The sequence below is a fragment of the Tamandua tetradactyla genome, chromosome 7 (assembly GCF_023851605.1).
Source record: "Tamandua tetradactyla isolate mTamTet1 chromosome 7, mTamTet1.pri, whole genome shotgun sequence".
Classification (NCBI taxonomy): Eukaryota; Metazoa; Chordata; class Mammalia; order Pilosa; family Myrmecophagidae; genus Tamandua; species Tamandua tetradactyla.
The window spans coordinates 62465116-62492759 of NC_135333.1; the positions used below are offsets into that span (position 1 = coordinate 62465116).

General features: G+C 37.7%; 1 protein-coding gene and 3 pseudogenes across 2 annotated transcripts in view; 3 read left to right on the forward strand and 1 right to left on the reverse strand.

The window, feature by feature from the left end:
* Positions 1-27644, reverse strand: part of ADIPOR2 (adiponectin receptor 2) — a 96101-nt gene that overhangs the window by 63266 nt on the left and 5191 nt on the right. The gene's annotated exons all lie outside the window — the stretch shown is intronic.
* LOC143690468 (thiopurine S-methyltransferase pseudogene) lies at positions 5616-6280 on the forward strand (annotated as a pseudogene).
* Positions 6373-6844, forward strand: LOC143689716 (low molecular weight phosphotyrosine protein phosphatase pseudogene; annotated as a pseudogene).
* On the forward strand, positions 25173-27406 carry LOC143690469 (protein SDA1 homolog pseudogene; annotated as a pseudogene).

Genomic DNA, 27644 nt, shown 5'->3' on the forward strand with positions numbered 1-27644 from the left:
CAGATTTACTGCAGAAGAGGAAATGAGAGTCTAGATATCTTCAATTAACCCAGACATTAAAGAAATTTGCAAAATTTCTCACTAAATTTTCTATTTTGGAAAATAGTTACTTTTTATTTTAAAATACTATTTTAACATGCATAGGTTCATTATTTTTAATGAATTAATACTTTTTAATTTCTCAGTTTTAATTCTTAATATTGGAACAGTGTGTATGTCTCACAAAGTAAAGCAGCTCTGTGAGATCCTCAAAGTTTAAGAGTGTAAAGCTGTCACAAGACCAAAAAGTTTGAGAGCTCCTGGGTTAACAGTCTAATGTAGACAAGAAATGGACTGAGACAGTGGAGCGAGTGAAAAAGGAACTGTGATTTGGTTCCTTAAAATTTCATCTAGTCTTTCAAAATGTCAAGAAACATCTACAGAAAAGTATAGGAAACACCTGATATCAAGATGGCAGCGAGAGATGCTTCAGGGCTCTCTCCCCCTACAAAAGCTTTGAACAAGCAGTTAAACCTGGCAGAAAAACCTTTACCAAAGCTCTAGAAAAAAATCTAAAGGATTGCAGTAATAGCACAAGCACCAAGTCAAGAAAAAGTCTACTTAAAAGCAGTAGGGTCTTGTGGCACCCAGGCTAGACCTTCCCCCACCACTTGCTGGCTCAACAGGAAGCCGGCCCACACTCCAAGTGCAGATTCCTGATCCTGATTCCAGAGGGAGTAAAGTAACCCTTGTGCAATATATGTCTGGCCTTATTTATCTCTATGGTGATGGCCTGAGGGATGTGCTGTCCCAGAAAGTAGTCTGCTTATCGAGGGCAGCTCACTGAGCTCTCCTAAAAGAACACTATGGAAGAACACTGCTGCTGAGATAAGAGACTGCCAGGTGTGGAACAGTTCAGTGACCAGGGTGCTGAGAAAACTTTCCTAGGGAAAAGGGAACATTCATATCCATGTATATGGGGGAACTGCCAGAGCCACAGGCACATGCCCAAGACAAGAGGCATGTGCAGGAAGGCTGGGGGGGAGGGGGTCCCTACACTTTGGCCTGGGGCTATTCTACAAACTGATATATGGATAAACTCTGAAGGAGAGGACTCCTTGCCCAGGTCAATCTTCAAAGACTAGGAAAGGTCTTTTCTTTCTTTCCCTCTTCTTTCCTTTGTTGTTGTCAGCTCCTGGCATTCAAGGAAAGCTATGTCATAACACAAGCTGGATACAAGCTTAAGGAACAGGTGGCTCAGAATCTAGATTTCAATGATAACACACTGTAACATCAAAATGTCCAGGTTTCAAAAAAGGAGTACAAAACATAAATAGAAACAGGAAGTAATGGCTCAAGCAAAGGTGAAGATTAAAGTATTAAAAGTCATTAATGATGAGGACCAGATCTGCAACATACCAGAATTTTCTCAAATGGTCCTAATATCAGGAAAACAACAGATGAACACACAGAAAATATCAAGAGAGAGATGGAGATTATGGAAAGGAACCAAACTGAGCTGAAGACCACAGTAACAGAAATTAAAAATCCCTTAGAGGGATTCAACAGCAGACTGGAGATAAGAGAAGAATCCGAGAACTTGAAAAGAAGATGACTAAAATCATCCAGAAGCAGAAAAAAGAAAAATGAACAGAACCAGAGGAACCTGTGGGCCACCATCAAGCTTACCAATATACACATTGTAGGAATCCTAAAAGGAGAAAGAAATGGACAGAGAAATAATGGCTGGAAACTTCCCAAATTTAGTCAAAGACATGAAAATACACACCAAGAAGTGCAGCTGGCTCCAAACAAACCCAACCACAGCATATTATAAGCAAACTGTCAAAGGACAAAGATAAAGAGAGAAAGCTGCACAAGAAGTCACATGTTACAAACAAGGGACCTTTAATAAGACTAAGTGCCAATCTCACATCAGAAACCATGGAGGCAAGAAGCGAGTAGGATGACATATTTAAAATCCTGAAAGCAAACAACTGTCAACCAGGAATTTTACATCCACTAAAAGTGCCTTTCAAAAATGAGGGAGGGGGGCGGGCCGCGGTGGCTCAGCGGGCAAAGTGCTTGCCTGCCATGCCGGAGGACCTCGGTTCGATTCCCGGCCCCAGCCCATGTAAAAAACAAACAAACAAACAAAATACAATAAAACAAGAAAACGTTTAAAGATGTTTCCCTTTCTTCCTCCTTTCCTTCCTTCTATCCTTCCTTCCTTCTCTCTGTCTTTCCTTCCCTTCCTCCCTAAAAAAAAAAAAAAAAAAAAAAAAAAAATGAGGGAGGGGAGAGACTTCTGGAGAAGATGGCGGCTTAGTAAGACGCGCGGGTCTTAGTTCCTCCTCCAGAACAGCTACTAGGGGAGTAGAAACGATACAGAACAGCTCCCGGAGCCACGACAGAGATCAAGAAGACAGAGTACCCCATTCTGGAACGGCTGACTGGCTGGGAGAACCCGCTCCAGTGAGATCGCCAAGGGGCGCGGGCTTCCCCGGGTTGGGGCGGCAGGCGGCCGGAGTCCCTCCCTCCCTCCTTCCCGGGCCGGCTGGGAGAATTGGACAGGCGGTCCCCTCAAGCCGCGACAGCTGGCGCCCCCCCCCACGCGTGGCCCCCCGGACCAGCTGAGAGAATTGGATTGGAGATCCCCAGGCCGTGGAGAACGGTGACCAGGGTCCCTTCCAAACACGTGGCTTCCCGGTCCGGCTGGGAACGGTGCACTCCCCCGGGTCGCAGCGGCTGGCGCCCTCCCGCCACGCTTGGCGCTCCGGGCCGGCTAGGACATTCGGACGGGCGCTCTCCCGGGCTGCGGCGGGCAGCGACCCTCCCCGCGTTCGGATCCCCAGGCCAGCTGGGAGATTCGGATTGGCACTCTTCCAAGCCGCTTCGGCTGGCAAACCTCCCCCACAGCGAGAGTTTTCCAAAGTTAAAGGACCCACAACACCTTTTACTGGTGGGACCCGCAGACAAACGAGTGCCACGAGCGCCACCTACTGGGCAGGATAAGAAAAACAGAGCCCAGAGATTTCACAGAAAAATCTTTAAACCTCTTGGGTCCAACACCCAGGGAAATCTGACTAAATGCCCAGACGCCAGCAGAAGATAACGGATCACGCTCAGAAAATTGAAAATATGGTCCAGTCAAAGGAACAAGTCAATAGTTCAAATGAGATACAGGAGCTGAGACAACTAATGCTGAATATACAAACAAAAATGGAAAACCTCTTCAAAAATAAAATCGATAAATTGAGGGAGGACATGAAGAAGACATGGGCTGAACAAAAAGAAGAAACAGAAAAACTGAAAAAACAAATCACAGAACCTACAGAAGTGAAGGACAAAGTAGAAAAGATGGAAAAAACAATGAATACCTACAATGATAGATTTAAAGAGACAGAAGATAGAATTAGTGAATTGGAGGATGGAACATCTGAATTCCAAAAAGAAACAGAAACTATAGGGAAAAGAATGGAAAAATTTGAACAGGGGATCAGGGAACTGAAGGACAATATGAAGCGCACAAATATACGTGTTGTGGGTGTCCCAGAAGGAGAAGAGAAGGGAAAAGGAGCAGAAAAACTAATGGAAGAAATTATCACTGAAAATTTCCCAACTCTTAAGAAAGACCTAAAATTACAGATCCAAGAAGTGCAGCACACCCCAAAGAGAATAGACCAAAATAGGTGTTCTCCAAGACACTTACTAGTTAGAATGTCAGAGGTCAAAGAGAAAGCAGCAAGAGAGGATCTTGAAAGCAGCAAGAGAAAAACAATCCATCACATACAAGGGAAACCCAACAAGACTATGTGTAGATTTCTCAGCAGAAACCATGGAAGCTAGAAGACAGTGGGATGATATATTTAAATTACTAAAAGAGAAAAACTGCCAACCAAGAATTTTATATCCAACAAAATTGTCCTTCAAAAATGAGGGAGAAATTAAAACATTCTCGACAAAAAGTCACTGAGAGAATCTGTGACCAAGAGACCAGCTCTGCAAGAAATACTAAAGGGAGCACTACAGTCAGATACGAAAAGACAGAAGAGAGAGGTATGGAGAAGAATGTAGAAAGAAGGAAAATCAGATATGATGTACATAATACAAAAGGCAAAATGGTAGAGGAAAATATTATCCAAACAGTAATAACACTAAATGTTAATGGACTGAATTCCCCAATCAAAAGACATAGATTGGCAGAATGGATTAAAAAACAGGATCCTTCGATATGCTGTCTACAGGAAACACATCTTAGACCCTAAGATAAACATAGGTTGAAAGTGAAAGGTTGGGAAAAGATATTTCATGCAAATAACAACCAGAAAAGAGCAGGAGTGGCTATACTAATATCCAACAAATTAGACTTCAAATGTAAAACAGTTAAAAGAGACAAAGAAGGACACTATCTACTAATAAAAGGAACAATTAAACAAGAAGACATAACAATCATAAATATTTATGCACCAAACCGGAATGCCCCTAAATACGTGAGGAATACACTGCAAACACTGAAAAGGGAAATAGACTCATATACCATAATAGTTGGAGACTTCAATTCACCACTCTCATCAATGGACAGAACATCTAGACAGAGGATCAATAAAGAAATAGAGAATCTGAATATTACTATAAATGAGCTAGACTTAACAGACATTTATAGGACATTACATCCCACAATAGCAGGATACACCTTTTTCTCAAGTGCTCATGGATCATTCTCAAAGATAGACCATATGCTGGGTCACAAAGCAAGTCTTAACAAATTTAAAAAGACTGAAATCATACACAACACTTTCTCGGATCATAAAGGAATGAAGTTGGAAATCAATAATAGGCGGAGTGCCAGAAAATTCACAAATACGTGGAGGCTCAACAACACACTCTTAAACAACGAGTGGGTCAAAGAAGAAATTGCAAGAGAAATTAGTAAATACCTCGAGGCGAATGAAAACGAAAACACAACATATCAAAACTTATGGGACGCAGCAAAGGCAGTGCTAAGAGGGAAATTTATTGCCCTAAATGCCTATATCAGAAAAGAAGAAAAGGCAAAAATGCAGGAATTAACTGTCCACTTGGAAGAACTGGAGAAAGAACAGCAAACTAATCCCAAAGCAAGCAAAAGGAAAGAAATAAAGAATGGAATGATTTCTAAATGTTGTGTTAATTTCTTTTTTTCTTTAATTAATAAAAAAAAACTGGTAGAAATAAAAATAAATCCAATCTAGAAGAGAAAAAAGAAAAATAAAAAAAAATTTTTAAAAAATGAGGGAGGGCAGTATGATGGTGGCTCAGCGGAAGAATTCTCTTGCCTGCCATGCCAGAGACCTGGGTTCAATTCATGGTGCCTGCCCATGTTAAAAAAAAAAAAAAGGGAAAGGGAGAGGTAGTGGGTGGCTGGAGAGCCCATTTCTGCAAGTGAAGTCATCGTCCTCCCTCCTACATGGGATATGCATCCAGGGATGAAAGTCTCTCTGGCAGTGAGGGAGATGACCCCCAGAGACCAGTCTGGCCCTGGCACCATAGGATCAACAATGCCATTCTGATCAAAAGGGGGAAAAGAATTGTAACAAATAAGGCAAATGAGGCTTGAAGATATCTGCTTGTGAGGCAAAGGTGTCTTCAAAATTATGACTGATACAAGAAAGTTATTCGAAATTAACAAGTACCACATTAATGAGGTACAGAAAAACTGGGTGCTAACTCTGGAAGACTGGCAAGAAAAGTGTATGAGCTGTAAAGCAAGGACATCAGCTATTATAGAAGCATTTGGTTACTTTTCTTAACAGCAAGAGTGGACTAAGGATATTTTTTCCTCTGTGGAAAAGCAGCTGAGATAAGATGGTTTGCAGACCAGGGAAACAGGTACTTGGTGTGGAGATCAGCGAACTTGGGATTCACAAATTTTTTACAGAGCAGAATCTTTCCTACTCAGTAGAACCAATTGCTGAAATTCCTGGAGCCAAAGTATTTAAGAGTTTCTCAGGGAACATTTTATTGTACTGCTGAAGCATTTTTTATATTTCCAGAGTAAATACTGGCAAATTTGACAGGATTTAGGATAAAGGAGCCTTAGTTGTTGTTAATACAGGTGATCGAGAATGCTATGTTGATATAATGTTGTCCCTAACAAGAAAAGGGTTCCACTATCTCATGTCTGTTGTTTATGATCCAACTAAACATGGACGCCCACCATTTTATATTTGACACTGAAATTAAAAGGCTGTTTGGCAAAAAACGCAATATTCATTGTCTTGAGAAGGTTGATGCTTTTGAAGAATGTCATAAAAGTTGAGGAACTGACTACATATTTTAGAAGTTACATCTATTTGCAGACAAAACCTAGCACATCAATATGTTTTGGACTGTCTTTCCTGGTAGCTGAAGATGGCAGCGCGGCTGCCCAAATCAGTGCTGTTCATATGTCTGGGTAACATCTGTCGGTCACCCACTACAGAAGCAGTTTTCAGAAAACTTGTAAATTGATCAAAATATTTCAGGTAATTGGAGGATAAACAGTGCTGTGACATCCACTTATGAGCTAGGAAACCCTCCTGATTAGCGAGGGCAAAACTGCATGAAGAAGCATGATGTTCCTATGAATCGCGTTGCCCCGCAGATTACCAAAGAAGACTTTGCCACATTTAATTATATACTGTGTATGGATGAAAGCAATCTGAGAGATCTGAATAGAAAAGTCAGTGAAGTTAAAAACTGCAAAGCAAAATTTGAACTACTGGGGAGCTATGATCCACAAAAACAACTTATTATTGAAGATCGCTATTATGGAAATGACTTGGACTTTGAGAATGTGTACCAGCAGTGTGTTAGGTACTGCAAAGCATTTTTGGAGAAGTGACAGTAAAACTGCATCCATTCACTGCTGAAGGCAAATGATTAACATCTTACAGTGATGTTCTAGGTTTTTCAATAAGCTGTTAAAAGTGTAATGTTTCATAGCTCAAGGCCACAACTTTGTTTTCAATTGACTTACCTTAAAAAATAATTGCAGCTGGAAATCAATGTTGTGTTTGCAGGAGAATTAATACAAATCTCTGATTCAGCTTATGGAGTACATTAAATGTTCTTAAACATATTGGACCTCTTCTCTTGCTCTGATTACAAAAATAGTGGAACAAACAAAATAGTAGAACCACAAAATATGATGTTTTATGTGTTTTGTAACACTTGTTTCTTTTCAGTGCTTAACCTTAAGGTACTATCCAGTGACAGCAAGACTTTTAATATATTTAATTATGATCTTAGTAAATAATTAAACATCACTTTCAGGCCCAAGTCAATATCTGGGCCCACTGAGACTTTTAAATAATCTACCTCTTTACTAAGCCAATATGTATAACCTGATGGACAAATGTCTTCTCTTTTTTTTACTCCAGAGCCTTTAATTGAATTACATACTACCCTAGTTATAGGCTTTCACAATCTTGACTACAAGTATTTTGATTCACACATACCCAGAGTGCACATTTATATGTTAAAAAGAGAGGAAATAGAATAATTTATGGTATAAATCTTCAACATTAGTCTTAATTTTTCTTTTTCTAGCTTATTTTATGAGGAAATCGACTTTTTGCTCCCATTTGGACTACGTTCCCTCTGAAAATTTAATTTTATCCAGAAAGGACACTCACTATGCTGTTTTATCGTATGTGCACTTTGACAAATGTGTCTGCTTTAGGTGCACATATAACCCAAATGTCAAATATTATATATTGGCTTATATGGGAAAAAAAATAGTTTGAAAAGCTGGAAAAAGAGAATTCTATTATGTTGAAGTCCTTAAATATGTGTTATATTTTATCAGTGTTTCATTTATAGGTATATGTAATTTCAAATTCATTTGGCTACATAGCAGAAAAGGTGTTCTCAAAATAAACTGGGAAGTATAAAAATACAATTGAGATATATAAAAAAAAGTTTTTGAGCAACTGAAAATCATGCTCAGGCATGAAAATGAAGTGAATGACTAAACAAATAATTTATCAATCTCATGAGAGAACTTTGTTCAAAAATGCATATAACTTGGGTGGTGCAACCGTGGCTCAGTGGCAGAATTCTCACCTGCCATGCCAGAGACCCAGGCTTGATTTCCGGATCCTATCCATGTGGAAAAAAAAAAAGCATATAACTTTATAGAGTAAAAGACAAAAAAATGTTTAAAGTGACTGCCTTTTAGAAGAGAGTGTAATTAGGAGTATAAGCAGACAATTTGTTTTACTTACAGATTATAAAAAATCTTACCATGAGCATGTATTACTTGTATAATTAATATTTAAAAGAGAAATGCAAGGCATAACAAAAAAATGTAAGAGAGAAAAATTGACAGTGCAATGTTTTAATATGGTGCAAGGTATAAAGAAAGTAATCAAGAAATTACATAAAATAATTTTTACTGTAAACACTCCTCATGCATCCCTTTTCACATTTTGTCTCTTCATGTAATAATTTTATATATAAGATAATTAAGAAACAACTTTAAAAGTTTAGTTAGGTGAACTAACTTACATGGAACCAAGTGTTTTTCCTAAACTGCAAAAATTTTACAAGTTTAAAAATTAAGTTTTTCCTAAGTGTGTAATCTTTTTGTTTCCTCTAGGTTGATTTTGTTTAAATGATAGTCTTACGAAGTATGATGAATCCAAACTCATGATCGTTCACTATGAAAGTTTAGATTAAAATCTGTTTTACATTTAAAAAAGGAGGGAAAGGGAGCCCTCAGGAGTGCACGGACAGGGAGATAGGGACTACGAAGTAAGTCAAGCCATGTTCCCTGAGCACACTACCTTTACGGTGCTGCCCAGCAACCAGTGACTCACCCCATACGCCACACACTTGACCCCCATCATCAGTCCTCCCCCACACTCCAAACGCCCTGGCCCTGCCACACACACACACCCACCACCCTATCCCAAGCATGTGCACACCCATCCTGAGACCCAACTCCCTCTCCCTGCGCTTGCAAACGGTCACCAGCGCATAAAGTCTGCGGGCGCTTACCTTCATACCCAAGTTACATCTGCCCCCAACCCACACAGTCGGGCAACCCACCCCAGCCCCCTGAGCTCTGCACATGTATACATCAGTCTATGGCCCTCCCAGACCTGCCCATATGCACAGGTTCCCAGTTACACACCCCTAGCTCTGGCTAAGAACTGACCTGCACAGCCGAGCCACACCCACTACCAGCCCACACCAGTGCAACCCTGGCCCAATGCCCCTGGCTCTGCATATGCTCACACAAGGGCCTTGTGCCCTAGACCAGCGCATACCAGAGCCCCGCCCCCCAGACCCATGTACCAACACAGCCATATTCTCCCTGGCGCTGGGTGCCCACGTATCCATACACTGACTTCTTGACCCCTGCAACCCAACCCCTGCCCCACAAACAAGTACACTTGCCCCAAGTGCCTTCCTTGCTCCCACACCTGGCAGGTACGGATGAGCAAATATGTGCTACATAGCCCCAGCCCTGCACACATGTGCACACTTGCTCCAACTCCCTCCATACCTGCACACCCAAGCCAGGGAACCAGCCACACAATGCCACCTCCTATCCCCAACCAACGTCCACAACCCTGGTGACCTGTGCTCACCCATACACACTTCCACATCCACATCCAGGGTCCGGTAGACACATACCCCACCCAGTGCAAAGGCACACCAGTACCCTGCCCCACCCTGTGCCCTGATCTCTATACCACCTATCCTACACCCTGATACCCATGACCCTCACGCTCCACATGCCACCCACATCCTACCTCTACACCAGCCCCCGGGCATCCATTCAGCCTCCCCAATAGCCCCCCACTACACTCTTCTTCCGCGTCTTTCATGCCGCACCCCATTCCTGAACTCCAAGGTCGGCCCCGAGCTGCATCCTACACCCTCGGCAACTGCATCGCACCTCCACAACCCCGGGAATCACACCCCATGCTCACAGGCAACAGCTTTAGCGTCCCCAACCTGTACCTGTATCTGCACTGCAACGCATCACCGCACTACTGTGCCCTGCCCAATGCCCCACATTCTGATCCACATCCATCCTGCAAATATAAAGCTTTGGACTACTAAAAGAAACCAAATTCCAAAGTAAACCTATCAAGATATTTATAAGCCTTGAAGACAACAGAAGATCACTAAGCACAGCATGATGCAGACAGATACAACCCAGCCTAATAACCAAATTAAAACACTGGAGGAGACAGAGACTTTGGAACAACTCATCAAAGATGTTCATATAACTCCACTAAATAAAATAAATGGGATGTATAATGACATAAAGGAGATTAAGAAGACACTAGGAATTTGAAAGAAATTTGAGAAGATATTTGAAAGAAATAGAAAAATAGCAGGTATCACAGAGGTTAAAGATGCTGTAGCTCAAACAAAAAACATACTTGAGACACACAACAGCAGCTTTGAAGAGGCAGAAGAAAGAATAAGCTAACTAGAGGGCAGAGTAACTGATTTCAAACACTCAAAACAGCAAATGGCAAAAAAAAAAAAAGATGGGAAGTTTTGAATTGGATCTCAGGGAAATGATGGACAAAACAAAACACACAAATTAAGAATCACTGGTATCCCAGAAGGAGAAGAGAAGAGTGAAGGGCTAGGAAGATTAGCTGAGGATATAACAGGGGAAAACTTCCCAACCCTTATAAAGGGTTGCCTTTATAAGGAAATAGGCCTTCCCCAAAACACATACTAATCAGTCTGTCAAATGTTGAAAAGAAGCAGAAGATCCCAAAAGCAGCAAGAGAAAAACAATCTACTACATATAAGGGAAACCACATAAGACTGAGTTAAGATTACTCAACTGAGAAGACCCATATCTCACACCCTATACAAAAGTTAACTCAAAATGGATCAAAGATCTAAACATTAGGTCTAACACCATAAAACAGTTAGAGGAAAATGTAGGGAGATATCTTATGAAACTTACAATTGGAGGCAGTTTTATGGACCTTAAACCTAAAGCAACAGCACTGAAGAAGGAAATAAATAAATGGGAACTCCTCAAAATTAAACACTTTTGTGCATCAAAGAACTTCATCAAGAAAGTAGAAAGACAGCCTACACAATGGGAGACAATATTTGGAAATGACATATCAGATAAAGGTCTAGTATCCAGAATTTATAAAGAGATTGTTCAACTCAACAACAAAAAGACAGCCAACCCAATTACAAAATGGGAAAAAGACTTGAACAGACACCTCTCAGAAGAGGAAATACAAATGGCCAAAAGGCACATGAAGAGATGCTCAATGTCCCTGGCCATTAGAGAAATGAAAATCAAAACCACAATGAGATATCATCTCACACCCACCAGAATGGCCATTATCAACAAAACAGAAAATGACAAGTGCTGGAGAGGATGTGGAGAAAGAGGCACACTTATCCACTGTTGGTGGGAATGTCAAATGGTGCAACCACTGTGGAAGGCAGTTTGGCGCTTCCTCAAAAAGCTGAATATAAAATTGCCATACAACCCAGCAATACCATTGCTGGGAATCTACTCAAAGGAATTAAGGGCAAAGACACAAACGGACATTTGCACACCAATGTTTATAGCAGCGTTATTTACAATTGCAAAGAGATGGAAACAGCCAAAACGTCCATCAACAGACGAGTGGCTAAACAAACTGTGGTATATACAGACGATGGAATATTATGCAGCTTTAAGACAGGATAAACTTATGAAGCATGTAATAACACGGATGGACCTAGAGAACATTATGCTGAGTGAGTCTAGCCATAAACTAAAAAACAAATACTGTATGGTCCCACTGATGTGAACCGACATTAGAGAATAAACTTGGAATATGTCATTGGTAACAGAGTCCAGCAGGATTAGAAACAGGGTAAGATAATGGGTAATTGGAGCTGAAGGGATACAGACTATGCAACAGGACTAGATACAAAAACTCAAAAATGGACAGCACAATAATACCTAATTGTAAAGTAATCATGTTAAAACACTGAATGAAGCTGCATCTGAGCTATAGGTTTTTGTTTTGTTTTGTTTTGGGTTTTTTTTTTACTATTATTATTACTTTTATCTTTTTTCTCTATATTAACATTCTATATCTTTTTGTGTTGTGTTGCTAGTTCTTCTAAACCGATGCAAATGTACTAAGAAACGATGATCATGCATCTATGTGATGATGTTAAGAATTACTGATTGCATATGTAGAATGGTATGATTTCTAAATGTTGGGTTAATTTCTTTTTTTCCGTTAATAAAAAAAAAAGATAAAAAGATTACTCAACTGGGACTATAGAGGCGAGAAGGTAATGTATGATATATTTAAGATCCTGAAAGAGAAAGACTTCCACCCAAGAATTCTGTACCCAGCCAAATTGTCCTTCAAAACCAAGGGAGAGATTAAAAATTTCACAAACAAATCCTGAAAGAAATATGTCAACAAGAGACTAGCCCTAATAAAAATACTAAAGGGAGTTTTGTCAGTTGTTAAAAAAAAAAGACAGGAAAGGGAGGTCTGAAGGAGGGCACAGAATTGAACAGTACCACTAACGGTAATTTAAAGAATACACAGAGAAAGAGGGAAAAGAACATATAGATCTGACAAATAAAATAAAAAAGATAAGATAGTGGACTCAAGAAACATCTTTTCAGTAATAACTATGAATGTTAATGGACTAAACTTACCAATTAGAAGACAGAGATTGGCAGAATGGATTAAGAAACATAATCCAGCTATATGCTGCTTATAAGTGATTCATTTCAGACACAAGGATACAAATAGATTGAAAGTGAAACGATGGAAAAAGATGTTCCACACAAGTTGTAACCAAAAGAAAGCAGGAGTAGCTATACTAATATCAGACAAGAGACTTTAAATGTAAAGACATCATAAGAGTCAAAAAAAAGGACACCATATATTAGTTAAACGAACAATTCACCAAGAAGAAATAACAATCATAAATGTTTATGCTCCCAATCCAGGAAAGTCCATGACACAAACATTGGCAAAACTGAAGGGAACAATAGATGTTTCAACAATAATAGTAGAAGACGTCAATACAACACTCTCCTCTATAGACAGAACAAACAGAAAGAGGATCAACAAGGAAATAGAGAAGTTAGTCAACTTGATAAATAAATTAGACCTAACAGATATATATAGGTCATTAGACCCAAAACACAAGGATATACATTCTTCTCTAGTGCTCATGGAACATTCTGCAGAATAGATCATATGCTGGGGCACAAAAAAGGTCTTTGTAAATTTAAAAGCAATGAAATTATTCAAAGCACTTTCTCTGATCACAATGGAATGAAGTTGGATATCAATAACCACCAAAGAATGAGAACTTATACAAATATACAGAGATTAAATAACACACTCTTAAACAACCAGTAGGTCAAAGAAAAAACTGCTAGATAATCTGCTCCTCAAATACTCCAAAAGCTCAAAGGGTTTAGTGTTACCTAGTTACAGGTAACCAAGCCTAGAATGCTCTGTCCCTGAGGACTTTCTGGACATGCAGATCTCAACTTAAAAGTTACTTATATCTTCCTTAACCATGCAGTCTAAAACACCCTCAGTCATTCCTTATCACACTATTTTTTTACTCTTTCAGAGCATGTCTCTGATTATTTTTTAAACTTTTTACTCAAAATGTCCCATTTATACCACTTTCAAGGATACAATTCAGTGATGTCAATTAAATGCGCAAAGTTATCACCCACCATCCATTGCCCAAACTTTTTTTATAACCCCAAACAGAAACTACTCATTAAGCAATAATTCTCCATCCCCTATCCTACCAGCCCCTGGTAAACTTTAATCTACTTTCTGTCTCTATTAATTTATATACTCTCAGTATGGAATCACATAACTGGAATATAGTATCTGTCCCTTTATCTGGCTTCTTTCACTCAGCATATGTTTTCAAGGTTCATCCATGCTGTAGCATGGATCAGAACTTCATCCCTTTTTATAGCCATACAATATTCTATTGCATGTCATGTTTTGTATATTTGTTTATCTGCTGATAAGACTTGGGTTGCTTCCACCTCTTGGCTACTGTGAATAATGCTGCTATGAACACCAATGTACAAACATCTGAGTTTCTGGCTTCAAATTGTTAGTTTTTTATCTGAAGTTTTTATTTACTTGCAAATAACTATTAGTCTTTTCCAGACCAGACAGAAAGCGTCTGAGAGAAGAGACATTACCTGTCTCCTTTACTCTTACATTCCCAGCATCTACAACAGAGGTGGACATGAAGAGTGTTCAGCAAATAGTTGTCAAATGAATGAATGAGAATTGTACTCAAGGGATAGAAATTTCTCTGACCTCCCCTCTCCAGACTTACAAAATTAACTTACTTTACCTCTCAATTATGTTTCTGTTGTATACAGCCTGTCACAACCTACATACCCTTTTTCATTTATGTGTTTGTCTTCCCTTCCTAAACCGTGACACATCTTAGGGTCAGGAAGCCTTTAGAATCATTTTTCTGTCCACAATACCACGTACGACTCAGGATGCAAAGTAGAAGCTCCAAAATCTTTACTGGAGGAGGAGAAAGATGATGACAACAAGAACAGCTAATATGCACTGACGCTTACTACATTCAAGGGAGCACGGCGTGTGGATTACCCTTTAAACCTTAAACAATCTTAGGAGATAGGTACAGTTATTATTCACCATTTTTGTAGATGGCAAAACAGCCAGAAAGATTATAAATAACTTGTCCGAGGTTCATATAGCTAATAAGTGGCAGAGTCAGGATTAAACCTTATCTGACATACAAGGTGATGCTTTTATACATAACCACAATCCTCATGTGTTAATCCGCCATAAACTGTTTTCAAAGAAATACATGATATTAAATGCCAAAACCAAGAGATTCAACTCAGATAGTAAGGATATTGCATCTTACAACAAGGTAGAAGACATCAAGAAACAGTCATTAGGGAAAAGATCAAAGGAGAAGGTGGAGTTATAACAGAGAAGATAGGATTTAACAAATGAGTATGACAGTTGAATCATTAGATTGATATTTCTTTTCTTCTGCAGTGTCTTGAAGCAACTAGAAGGAAAAACCTAAAATTGTAGAATTATCTGAAATCTGTCTACAATTGTTGAGGTATGCTTTGAAATGTATTGCATTTTTGTATATACGTTGCTTTTAACAATTAAAAAAAAGAAAAAGAAAGATCAAGATTGGAACAACCAGAAGGAAAAAACTAAAACTGTGGAACTATAATCCAAACCAAACTCTGAAATATGTTCTATAACTAACTGTGGCAGTCTGCTTTGAAATTTATTGCTTTTTAGAATATATGTCATATTTCACAATAAAATAAAATTAAAAGAAAGTCAAGAAATGGGGAAACACATGGATATTTGCTATATCCCAAAAGCAATAAGAAGATTAAAATTTAATTCTTCCCAAACACTCAGACCATTTCTATAGCAGAAAAACGAAAATAAGACACTTAACTGATAACTGCAAAAAACAAAACTGATATTGGGAAAGGTTTCCAATATATATTGCTCTACTGATACTGCCCTTATTAAAAAAAAAAAGGCCGAGTTGATTATCAGAAGGAGCAATGAGGTTTTTAAGACAAGCATTCTTAAGTTCCCATGCTCATAAAACCTTAACTGCTATAAGTGTGAAGAAGTATTTTAGATCAATCAGCAGCTTAACATTATTTTGAAGATACAAAGACAAAAAGCGACCTTGGTATTTTTTTTTAACCCTTGATATTTTTTACACTATTTTTTTTTCTCTAGCATTAAATAGGCCAAATCTTTTAAATAAAATCGCATGGCTGCTTTTCAACAAGAAGTTAAAATGTCATTGCCCAAACAGCCCTTTAATGATTGGGAGAAGGATCAAAGGAGAAGGAGGAGTTGTAATGGAGAACACAGAATTTAACAAATGACTATGACTATTGTGAATTATTATACTGATATCTTGTTTTACTCTCTGGTGTTTTAGAGCAACGACAGGGAAATAACTGAAATTGTGGAATGAAAACCCACACCATACTTTGAAATTGTTCTATAACAGCATGGTAAAATGCACTTTGAAATTTATCGCTTTTTTGTATATATATTACATCATATTAAAAAATGTTAAAAAAAAAAAAAGAGCATGGAACCTGCTCTAGCATAATGCCCTACATATTGGTCAACTTTCCAGAGAGGAAACCAGGCAAATTTTATTTGTCATATAAAAAAGAGTTGAGGAAATAAGAAGTGAAAGCCTACTACACTGTGCTGTTCTCTTGTATCACTGAGAAAATACACACTGCAAATCTTCCCATAAAAGTTTCCAAATTGTTAAAAAAGATACCAAGTGTTATTTCCTGAGCTGCTACGACAGACCTTTTCACTAGATAACAGTCCAGAAGCCTTCAATAATGTCTGTCAAAATTCATAATAACTATACATCTAAAAAAAAGGGTGAATTTTATTAAGTGTAACTATATCTCAAAAAACCTGACTTTTAAAAACTGGAAAATACCATAAAGCTTAAAGAAAAAAAATACATCAGCAGAAATGAAAAAGATCTGAATTTGTTTTAATTATCACCTCCCCAAAAAGTAAATGTCAAGTTCTAAGACTTTTAAAAAACAAGGGGGTGGGGGACACAATGGACTTTCTGAGTTTTTTAAGTTTTAGGAGTTCTAGTTCAAAAGTACGATGTGGCCATCTCAAATAGTATAACTTGTTTATCAAGAAACTGAAACATATTAACTGCATTCAGTTCAAAATAATAGTCACTCTAAACCATCACAATCAATCAAGTATCATTATGAAAGATGAACTACATCTGGCAGTTTAAATTTCTAAAGCAGATTTTAAAAAGCCTACATTTTACCATTCAACATCAGAAACCATGTCAAATCAATGCCCCAAACTTAAACCATCTACGCTATAAATTAATTCTCCATAAAGTGGGTATACCAATAAAAACATCCTATTACAGTAAGCAAAGATTTGTTAAAATGTATCTGTAAACAGTCCAAGAACTGACTACATGTTTAACTTCTGCTATAAGAAACTATAAAGCCGCAATTTCAATCAAGGTAGAGTAATAAAACTGAACTCACTGTTGTGGATTGAATTATATACCCCAATTTAGACATGTACTTAATCTTAATCTGCATTCTTGTGGAGTATGAATCTGATGTAAATAAGACATCTTGAAGATGCTGTTTTCAGTTAAGGTGTGGCCCAAGCGAATGAGGGTTAGGCTTAATCCATATTACTGAAGGCCTTATAAAGAGAGGAAACCAGAAGCCGGTGATAAGAGGAAGCCACACAACAAGAAGGTGGAAATCAGTGGAAACCAGAAGAACTAGCAGAAACTTATATTAGCTTGCTAAAGATGCCAGAATACAATATACCAGAAATGTTATGGCTTTTAAAAGGGGATTTTATTAAGTTGTAAATTTATAGTTCTAAGGCATCCAGGGAAGGATACCTTGACTCAAGAAAGGCTAATAGCTATCACATGGGAAGGCATGTGGCAGACATCTTCTACTGGTCCTTGTTCCCAGTTCTGTCGCTTCCAGCTTCTGATGCCATGGGTTTTGTCTCTCAATATCTGTGGGACTTAGTTCCTCCGGGACACAACTCTGGGCTCTGGCTTGCTTAGCACATAATGAGAAGACACATGGTGACGACGTCTGTTGGGCTCCATACCTCCAAACGCCCCTGTCCCGCATCTCCAAAAGTCCCTGTCTAGGCGTATGTTCTGTCATCACTCCAAGCATTCCAAATGACTGCGTCTCTGTCAGCTCTGAAGCAACTGTTCTCCAAGCATCTCTGTTGGTTCTGAAGCAACTGTTCTCCAAGTGTCTACATCTGAGGTTTCTCCAAAATGTTTCCCCTCTTAAAGGGCACCAGTAAACTAATCAAAACCCACCTGGAATGGGCAGAGAGAGTTGCATCTCCACCAAAAGGTCACACCCACAATCAGGTATGTCACATCTCCATGGAAACAATCCAATCTAAAGGTTTCCATCTCACGATATTGAATCGGGATTAAAAGAAACATGGTTGTCCCCACAAGACTGGATCAGGGAAAAGGACATGGCTTTTCTGGGGTACCTAACAGCTTCAAACCTGCACAAAACTAGAAAAGTGGACAACAGAAGAGGATATTGCCATTTGATGGGAGGCAGAGATACAAGCCAACAAAGCTGAACGATTTCCAGTGGCCAGCACCAGAACACTACTAACTCTAGCAGAAACTCTAGCAAGCCTTGTCAATATCTTGATTTAAGACTTCTTTAGCCTCAAACCATAACCAGTAAATTTTTATTGTTTAAGTCAACCCAATGTGTGGTATTTGTCATAGCAGCCTGGTGAACTAAGACATTCATAATTTAATAAATACTTTTTTACATATTTATTCTGTGCTAAACACTGTTCTAGGGACAGAAGATCTAGCAACGAACAAAAGAAAACAAACAAAATACATTCTATTTACTAAAAAAGTGTTTTCTTTATAATACAAACACTAAATCTAATAACAAAGTCTACAAAGTTAAATCAGTTAGTCCCACAGATCTTCAGAGACATAAAGGAATTTTAACCAAACCCAAACATTGTATCATAAGCAATGAAACCTTAACCAGGGACAATCACTAAAGGTGAGGGTACAGATTTTAAGGGATAAAAAGGCAATACTCCCCCAACCTAAGCACCTTAGAAAATGAAAAAATGATCCCAAAATGTAGAGGATTTTAAACAGCCCAAAGATTTCAGATAGGATAGGCTAGCTTTATTTTTCACTTTATAACAGCAGAGCTTGTTTGAGTATTTGTAGCCAGTCAGAATGATATTATCCACTTAATGACTTCTGATGCCCACTTAAGGTTTACAGACCAGGAAGAACTTGTTGAATCTGGTTAGGGATCAGTTTTCTCCACATATTCTCTGTTGAGAAAAAGACCTGACCTTCTTTCAAGTTAGCCAACAAAGAATCAAATATATTTGCAATTAACAATATCGGGTTGAATACAGTTTGTGATAAAAACACAGATGCAAGTGATCAAAATATGACCAATACTGGGAGAAAAAATCCTGAGGCTTTAAAGAAAATTAATCTTTAGAAAATAAAGACTTGATAGATACTAATAATTGAATTCCGGTCCAGAATATACTTGATCAAGCCAGATGCATCTTCTTTTCATATCAACCCCATAACACAGTTAAAGTAACGAAAGTGTTAAGAAAAATGTTTAAAGCACAGTAATTTTCTAAACTGGAAACTTCATACTCTTCTGCAGTGCAGTTTTAGTAAATATCATTGTAACTGCAATATTTTTTATTTGCAAGCCTTTTAGTCACAAAGTAGGAATGCAACATTACAAAGACCCAAAGTTTAAATCCAAAGGTACTACCATCTCCTACATTATGACTAAGAGCAATAACATTACTAAATCTCTACCATGTCTAACTGAAATTGCTCCAGTCTCCTGTCAAATTAATAACTATAAACTTAAAGCATGTCTTTGGTTTTCATAGGTCTAAAGGATGATGCAAAGGGCAATAAGCTAACCTTCAATTTCATCCCATCTATAACAGACAAATGCCTATATACACTATCAGAATTACATTGCTCTTAGACCACCACCCCTGACACAACGTAACCTGTTAAACTAAATGCACACAGTCAAGTCGCCAAAGCCTAGAGAACAATGTTCCTTACTTTTGTGCCATATTTTGGCAACAAGCAACAGAAAACTCTGGGTGATGACACAAACTTCTGGGCAGGATAAAGAGAAATACTGTCAAGGGCATGGTTTAGAGGAGAAAATCTTCAGGACCATGGGATAGCTAAATACTTCTTAGGACACAAAACTTCCCAACCATCAGAGAAAAAAGTGACCTGGCTTTTCATTCAAATTTAAGACTCTGCTCTCCAAAAGATTACTAAAATTAAAGGCAAGTGACAGAACGGAAGAACATTTTCAAAATGCAACTATCTGACGAAGTACTTATATACCAAATACATAAAGAATTTTTTAACTCAATAAGAAAAACAATTTAACTTAAAAAATTGGGGCGGGCCACAGTGGCTCAGCAGGCAGAGCTGTTGCCTGCCGTGCCAGAGACCCAGGTTCGATTGCCAGTGCCTGCCATGCAAAAAAAGAGAATGTAAGAATTGAACAGATACTTCACCCCCGTCAAAAAAAAAGGATATACAAATAACCAATATGAAAAATTGCACATGCAATATAGAAAATTGCATATACAAATAAGCACATGAAAAATGCTCATTATTAGGTAAGTAACTTATAGCACTTTCACTCAAACATCTTAGAAAGCTCAGACTCCAATTTACTTACGCAATTCTCCAGAAATCAAAATTAAAGGCACCAAACTTCAGAATATACATAAATGATGACAGCAACTGGATGACTGAGTACATGCAAGTCCTCATCAACTTTTAGAACAAGGTAACACAGACCACCTGCTTATCTAGTTTCCAAAGCTTGTGGCTATTACCCAGAATGGAGAATCAGCAATCTGTTTCCTCATCAATATATATCCCTGAAAAGATCTCACAACCCATTAATGAGTCACTACATGCAGTGTGAAAAACCTGCCAAAAAGTTTCTTAAATATGTGCACAGAATTCTCAGTCAAGAATATTCAATGTAGCACTGTTTCAATACAGGAAAAGTTGGAAGAAAAACTAAATGCCTATCAACACGAGAATAAGTAAATTTAAGTTTGTTAAATGGCAGACACCAAATTCAGGATAATGGTTACTTCTGGAAAGAAAGTGAAATGTAATCTAGGAAAGTGCTTCAACGAATATGAAACTTTTTTCTTAAAAATATGGAAAATGTTATGGTTTGATATAGCTGGATGGGAGATTTATGAATGTTAACTAAATGCGGGAAATATTATTTGATATAGCTGAATAGTAGATATATGAATAACTATATTAGTCTATTTTTTTATATGTTTGAAATATATCGGAAAAAAATCTGTGTTAGCCAAATGAAGCACAAATCTGCAGCCCAAAATCCAACCAATACCCACACAGAATTTCTTTCATTGGCTTGAACATTAATGTTTAGCCCTTACCATTTTTTAATTTCGGCCCCTAAGTTTTTGTTTGTTTTTAAAGCAATGCTCAATTTGAATAATTCCTTAAAAGTTCTTGTCAAGATTTACCCCTGAAACTCTGGTCTTCTTCCTCCTTCCAGTTTAGTGCTATATATTTTATTATATTTCCTTTTTTTTTTTTTTTACCTTTGCTGCAAAGAAAATTCAACCCCCAAATTTTATTCTTATCATTGAACTATGTGCCACTTGGGAAGAGAATAATGCTTCTTCCTTTTCCCCGATTTCTCCTTTTTTGTTAAATACATATTTCATTATACTTTCCAATCTTTTATTTTAAGCAATCAGAAATTCTTTCTGGAATGAAATAGGATACAAGTAATTCAAAACTAAAAGTAACCCTTCTGTTTCCAGTCTGCTAAGTAATTTTCACAATGTATTCCCATCACTGTCACCACTTCTTCCCTGACCAAAGGAATGGGTGTAGAGACACAACTAGGCAAACACATTCACTAAACTAAACTTTCAAGACATATAATATTAAAGTGATATGCTGCCAATGAAAAACAATTAGCTAATATTCTAATAAAAACTGCATCCAAAAGAAAAAGCCTAGATGGCCGAAGTTTTAAAAGCTAACTAATTTTGCCTGTTTAAGCTAATATAACTTGTATGTTTTATTTCTAGTGAAAAGCTATTGTGGAAGAAAAGTCCATTAAGAATGCATAATACTGTAAGTCAGCTATAAAGAAAATTCTATTTTCCTATAGCCTTCCATTCAAAACTTGAACTGTTCTTTATATATTTGAATATGTTTAAAAGGGGAAATTTTAGATAGTATATACGTTACTAGAATAAAAATTTTAAAAAATACAATGAACCCTATGTGAACTACAGACTATAGTTAATAGTATAATTATAATATTGTTTCATCAATTGTAAACAAAGATACCACACTAATGCTAAGTGTTAATAATAGGGAAAACTGTGTAGAAGGGTACATAGGAACTCTGTATTTTCTGCATGATTAGTCTGTAAACCTGCAATTGTGCTAATAAAAAATTAAAAAACAAACTTTGACCTATGTCTGAAGATACTACAGCAGCTCCCAGAATTTAGCTTCCCTTTTCCTTTTGTCTAGACACTTATAGTGTTTAATAAAGCCAAGCTACAATATCATTTAGCCAACATTATCCTTTTCTAACATATAGTACATTCTAATCCAGAAAGTTCAAAACCATGAGATACATGAAACAAACTTATTTAATCAATTTCCTAACTTCCAATTTCTAAATGCCAAATGTACTTATAGAATAGGGTAGGTTGGTTATTCCTAACAAATACCTATAATAATCAGTCAGTCCTACTTGTCTCATTTTAGAAATAAAGTATGAGGTAGGAAACATATACACAAGATGACAATTTTTTTTTCATATTTTTATTTTTTTGCATGGGCAGGCACTGGGAATTGAACCCAGGTCTCCAGCATGGCAGGCAAGAACTCTGCCACTGAGCCACCATGGCCCGCCCATGGATGACAATTTTTATTCTGCAGTTTTTCAAGTGTATATTTTATAACAACTTTGAAAAGATTATTTTTAAGAAAGTTAAAGCATTTAAACTCAGCAGTATGTCCAAAAGAATATGATTTAATTTATATTTTAAAAATACCGTTTACTCACCACCCACTATATCCAGGATCACAACTAGATAATGAAGAAAGCTGTAAGTTCCCTACTGTTTTGGTTTGCTAATGCTGCCGGAATGCAATGTACCAGAAATGGATTGGCTTTTTTAAAGGGGATTTATGAGGCTACAAATTAACAGTTCTAAGGCCATAAAAATGTCCTAATTAAGGCATCAAAAAGGGGATACCTTCACTCAAGAAAGGCTCATCACATCTGGGGTTTCTCTGTCACACGGGAAGGCACATGATAACGTCTGCTGGCCCTCTGCTCCCAGGTTGTATCGCTTTCAGCTCCTAGTTCCAATGGCCTCCTCTCTGAGCTTCTGTCTCCAAGCATCTCCAAACATCTGTCACTTGGTTTTATCTTTCTGTTCTGAGTCGGCTCTCAGTTCTCTCTTTGTTTTCTGTCTTTTATTCTCTTCATACAGGGATCCAGTAAAGAAATTAAGACCCACCTTGAATTGGGTGGGTCAGGGTGGGTCACATCTCCATGGGAAACCACTTAATCAAAAGGTTCTACTCACACTGGATTAAAAGTGCATGGCTTTTCAGGGGGACATAACAGTTTCAAACCAGTACACTTACCCTCAAAAAATATATAGTCGGGTGCAACATTAGGTCAGTAGCAGAATTCTTGTCTGCTATGCAGGAGACCCGGGTTCAATTCCCAGCCCATGCACTTCCCAAACAAATAAGCAAACAAACAAATGAAACACCAAACCAAACAAATATTCAACAAAAAATGATGCTGCAATAAGGGGAGATTCACATGAAAAAAGGATGAAATGTGACCCCCCCACCATACAGCAAAAACAAAAGAATAAAATCTTTTTTTCTTTAAATAGTCTACTGAGCAGTTACCAGATTGTTTTTAATAGGGATGGCAACTTCATACATTTTCAAAGGTCTTGAAATTTAACCAGAACCTAAATAGTGCAGCAGTACAGCCTGAGGGAAGTACGAGGAAGGAGAACTACAGAATGTATGCCCCACTTGGAGTAATTCAAAAATCAATTTTAAAACAATGGCATTAAAAAAAACATACCAATGTGATAGAATATATTGTGAGAAATGTTTACCCACTCATCAGATAAAAATTTTTAAAAAAAGCTGGCAATGGCATGACTAGACCTCCCCCACTTTTCTAGTGATAGGTGACACTGTTGATCTTTCTAGATGGCAATCTGATAATATATATATCAAAATGAAAAATATGTATTCATTTCAATCCAGTAGTTCAACTATTAGAAAGTTACCCCAAAGAAGGCATTAGTATGAACAATTCCACCCTGACAAAAAGGGGGAAAAGAAGTGTAACTAATAAAGTATCAGTGGCTGAGAGAGTTCAAATAGAGTGGAGAGGCTACTCTGGAGGTTGCTCTTAGGCAAGCTTCAGTTAGACATTGCTACCTATCATAACCTGCCAAATCCCAACCAGAACCATTCCAGCCAATTCTAAAGAACACTGGGGCAATATATAAGATTCCACAAGGGTCCCATGCTCTGGGGTAACTTTCCAGAAACCTACAACCTCCAGATGGGTCCCTGGTGTAGATAAATCCTGAAACCTAGAAGGCCCAGCCTTTCCAGAACATCAGATAGTTCCATCTCCCCACCCCATACTAGTGACAGACCCTTCCAATATGAAAAATTTAGAAAGGCCACAGTCCAAACACCCTAAAGACAGGGATGGAAAGATCAACGGTGATGGTGGACTTATAAAGAGAAGATATGATTTAATAAATGAATATGAATGCTGAACCATTAAATTGATATCACTTTTAGTCTCCATCTTAGAGCAGCTAGAAGTAGTAACCTAAAATTGTCGAATTATAACCCACGTCAAACCCTGAAATATGTTCTACAACTTATTGTGGTACTGTGCTTTGAAATTTATTGCTTTTTTGTATATATGTTATTTTTCACAAAAAAAAGAAGGAAAAGAGTCGATTGTGATGATAAAAAAAATACTTAAGCCTTCTAGCTGCCTATATTTTGGAGCAGCTAGAAGGAAAAATCTGAGAGGATCATATGGTAGCCCATGATAAACTCTGGGATCTGTCCTGTAACAACCTGTTGAAGAGTGCTTTGAAAACTATTGCTTCTTTATTTCTTTCCTTTGTATATACATTATAATATACAATAAAAAAGTTCAAAAAAAGAAGGTATTAGTAGGCAAAAATTGTACATACAATGTATATATATACAACATACAATAAATTTAAGCAACTTAAATACGCAGTTTTAGGCACATTTTAAAATAATGGCATAACCATTCAATGAAATACTTAAGACCTGTTAAAAAAGAACAGAGTAGATGCAGATGTATTGGCATGGGAAATAGCCACAGTTATTCATTTTAAAAACACACCACAAGCCAAGATGGCTTTCTTGTTGAGCATTCCATGTGCTGTTCTGGTCACAATCAGAAGCACGACTCCAAGCTAAGACCATATGACAGGTGTCAGTGGTGTGGGTTCTCTGAGAATCACTACTTGTGGAGCCAGTGTGCAGTCAACACGTCCAGGAGAAACAACAAGATGACCAACAACCTGATGCAGTTATAGAAACTAATCAAGAGGAAATCTGTTGGCCCACAGAGGAGTTTATGCAACAGTAGAATCATACAATTACAGTGTGGAGGTTTCCAAATTACAACCAGACAAATCCTAGTAAAGAAGTGGAGGAGCTGGTGATTTTTGTAGCATAGATTGGTCAATGCTACCCAGAAGATCTAAATAACCTTCCCCAAGAGCGCAAAGATCTGCTCTCCTACAATTACACTCTTTGAACCAGATCTTTGGATGAAAATCTTGCAACGCTTTGGTCTTGCTGAGAAATAGGAATCTTATTAATCTTACAAGTCTGTTAGAGATTTTCTTTGAACTTCTGTGCTGCCATGATAAACTTTTGTAGAAGGCTTTACATACTCCTATAGTGACTGATATCAAGACAGTAAATGCACAACACAAGAACAATAAAGTTAACATAATGATATTGCAGAATTTCATGTGCACCATGTTAAGACAAAGAAAGAGACGACAATACAACTACAGCCAAGACATCTTTGGCTATGATGAACCCTACATAAGAAACGTTGGGGATGATGCAGAACTGCCAATGTTATCACAACTGCATGGTTCTCTAAGGTCACCAAGATATTAGCTGCTGCTCTGACATTCTTCCTAGGGAAAGGTATAAAGGAAAAACAGGATGGCAATTCAGAATCCAAGGACAAAGGACCAAAAGCAATAGTATAGTAAATGCTACAGGAAAGAACAGCTCCAAGCACAAAGAAAAGTTGGAAAAGACTGTCAAGTGCTCAAGAAACAAAAGAAGAAAAACAAAGAAGTGTTTTTAGCTATTCACTTGACTCATGGTCCCTAAGATTTTGCACAAAAATATCTAAACAGCTAAAGAGCTCTAAGGAGGTTTCAAGTGAAGATGATGCTCCTGAATCTTATCTACAAGTTAGTGGAGATTTTTCTCTTGTTAACTTTTGTCCCTTAGTGCAAAGATTTCTGCAGCCCCACCAGAGAAGATCTTTTTTTCCGTTTATTGCAAAGTATCTCATCACTTGGTACCCCCAGAAAAATCAACTCACTGCTCATGACTGTGTCCAATAATTCTGTTGCTGACAAGAACAATAAGGGAAACTGCAGGGGGCGAGAATGTGGGGGGGCATATGGAAACTCTGTACTGTCTGCTCAATTATCTGTAAACCTAAAATTGCTCTAAAATAAATCTATAAAAATAAAAAACTTCTGCATAGATAAATAGGCTTACAAATAAATATTTATACATACGGAGAAAGACGTGGAAAGATCTATAGGAATCAATGCTATAAAAGAGATAATAGGTCCATATCTTCTAAACATGAATGAAGAATTTCTCTAAGACCTGGCCCAGTGTAAAACACACAAAGATGAGATTGTGATGATGACCACTAGAACTTTGAATCAGCTCTCCTGAACACTGAATCTTCAGCTGTTACAGAAGAAATTCTGAGGTAAGTTTACAGAGACTTCTAAAGAAGCAAGAGTACAAGGGTAAGGAGAATTAGATGTTAAAGATTATAGAAATTCTAGAAGTTGAGAAAGAAAAGAATGCTGCAAGTATAGTCTCAATGACAAGGATGCTGATGGAGAATGGGTTGCTGTGCACCACTCTTCTGACGAAAAATAGCAAGAAATTTCCAGAAGCTCCATGGAGGAGTGGAAAGCCAAAGTTGCAGCACTGGTCAGGTTTTACCTTTGGAAGCCTTCCAGAAAATCCCCCATGGCCCATAGTTCAGTGCTATCCTCTGGGAAAGCACAAAAAAAGAAATATATTGAAACAGACAGTGATGAGGAATCCAAGGGCAAGTAACTTTCTCTTCAGGACATCAAACTCCTTCATAAAACACCTACACCTGATAAGAAGACAAGATTAGCAACTGCAATGACTGGAAAGATAAAACAAAAAGAATTTGTAAGGAAGAAAATCAAAATGAATTCATTTTCCAGTTCCATGGGAAGAAAAACCAGAATAATTTTATGATGCAGTTCAGTCAGACATTCAGTCAAAAAAGAGGTATTTCTTCAGAGAAAAGCAGCTGATGCTATGAACTGCACTTCTGAAAATAAGAAGAACGGAATAACTTCCAAAAAAGTTTTTTGTTCTACAAGAATGCTAAATTTGTCATTACTCTGATAATTAGTTAATCGAAAATATCTGCTTACATTAAAAAGTTCAGAAACTCTGCAATATTTTGATACTGTAATAGCATATATATGACATCATACATTTGTGAAAACAAATACAACTGTATACACTAAGAGTGAACCCCAATGCAAACGCCAGCTTTTAATTAATGTATCAGCGCTGGGTCATCGATT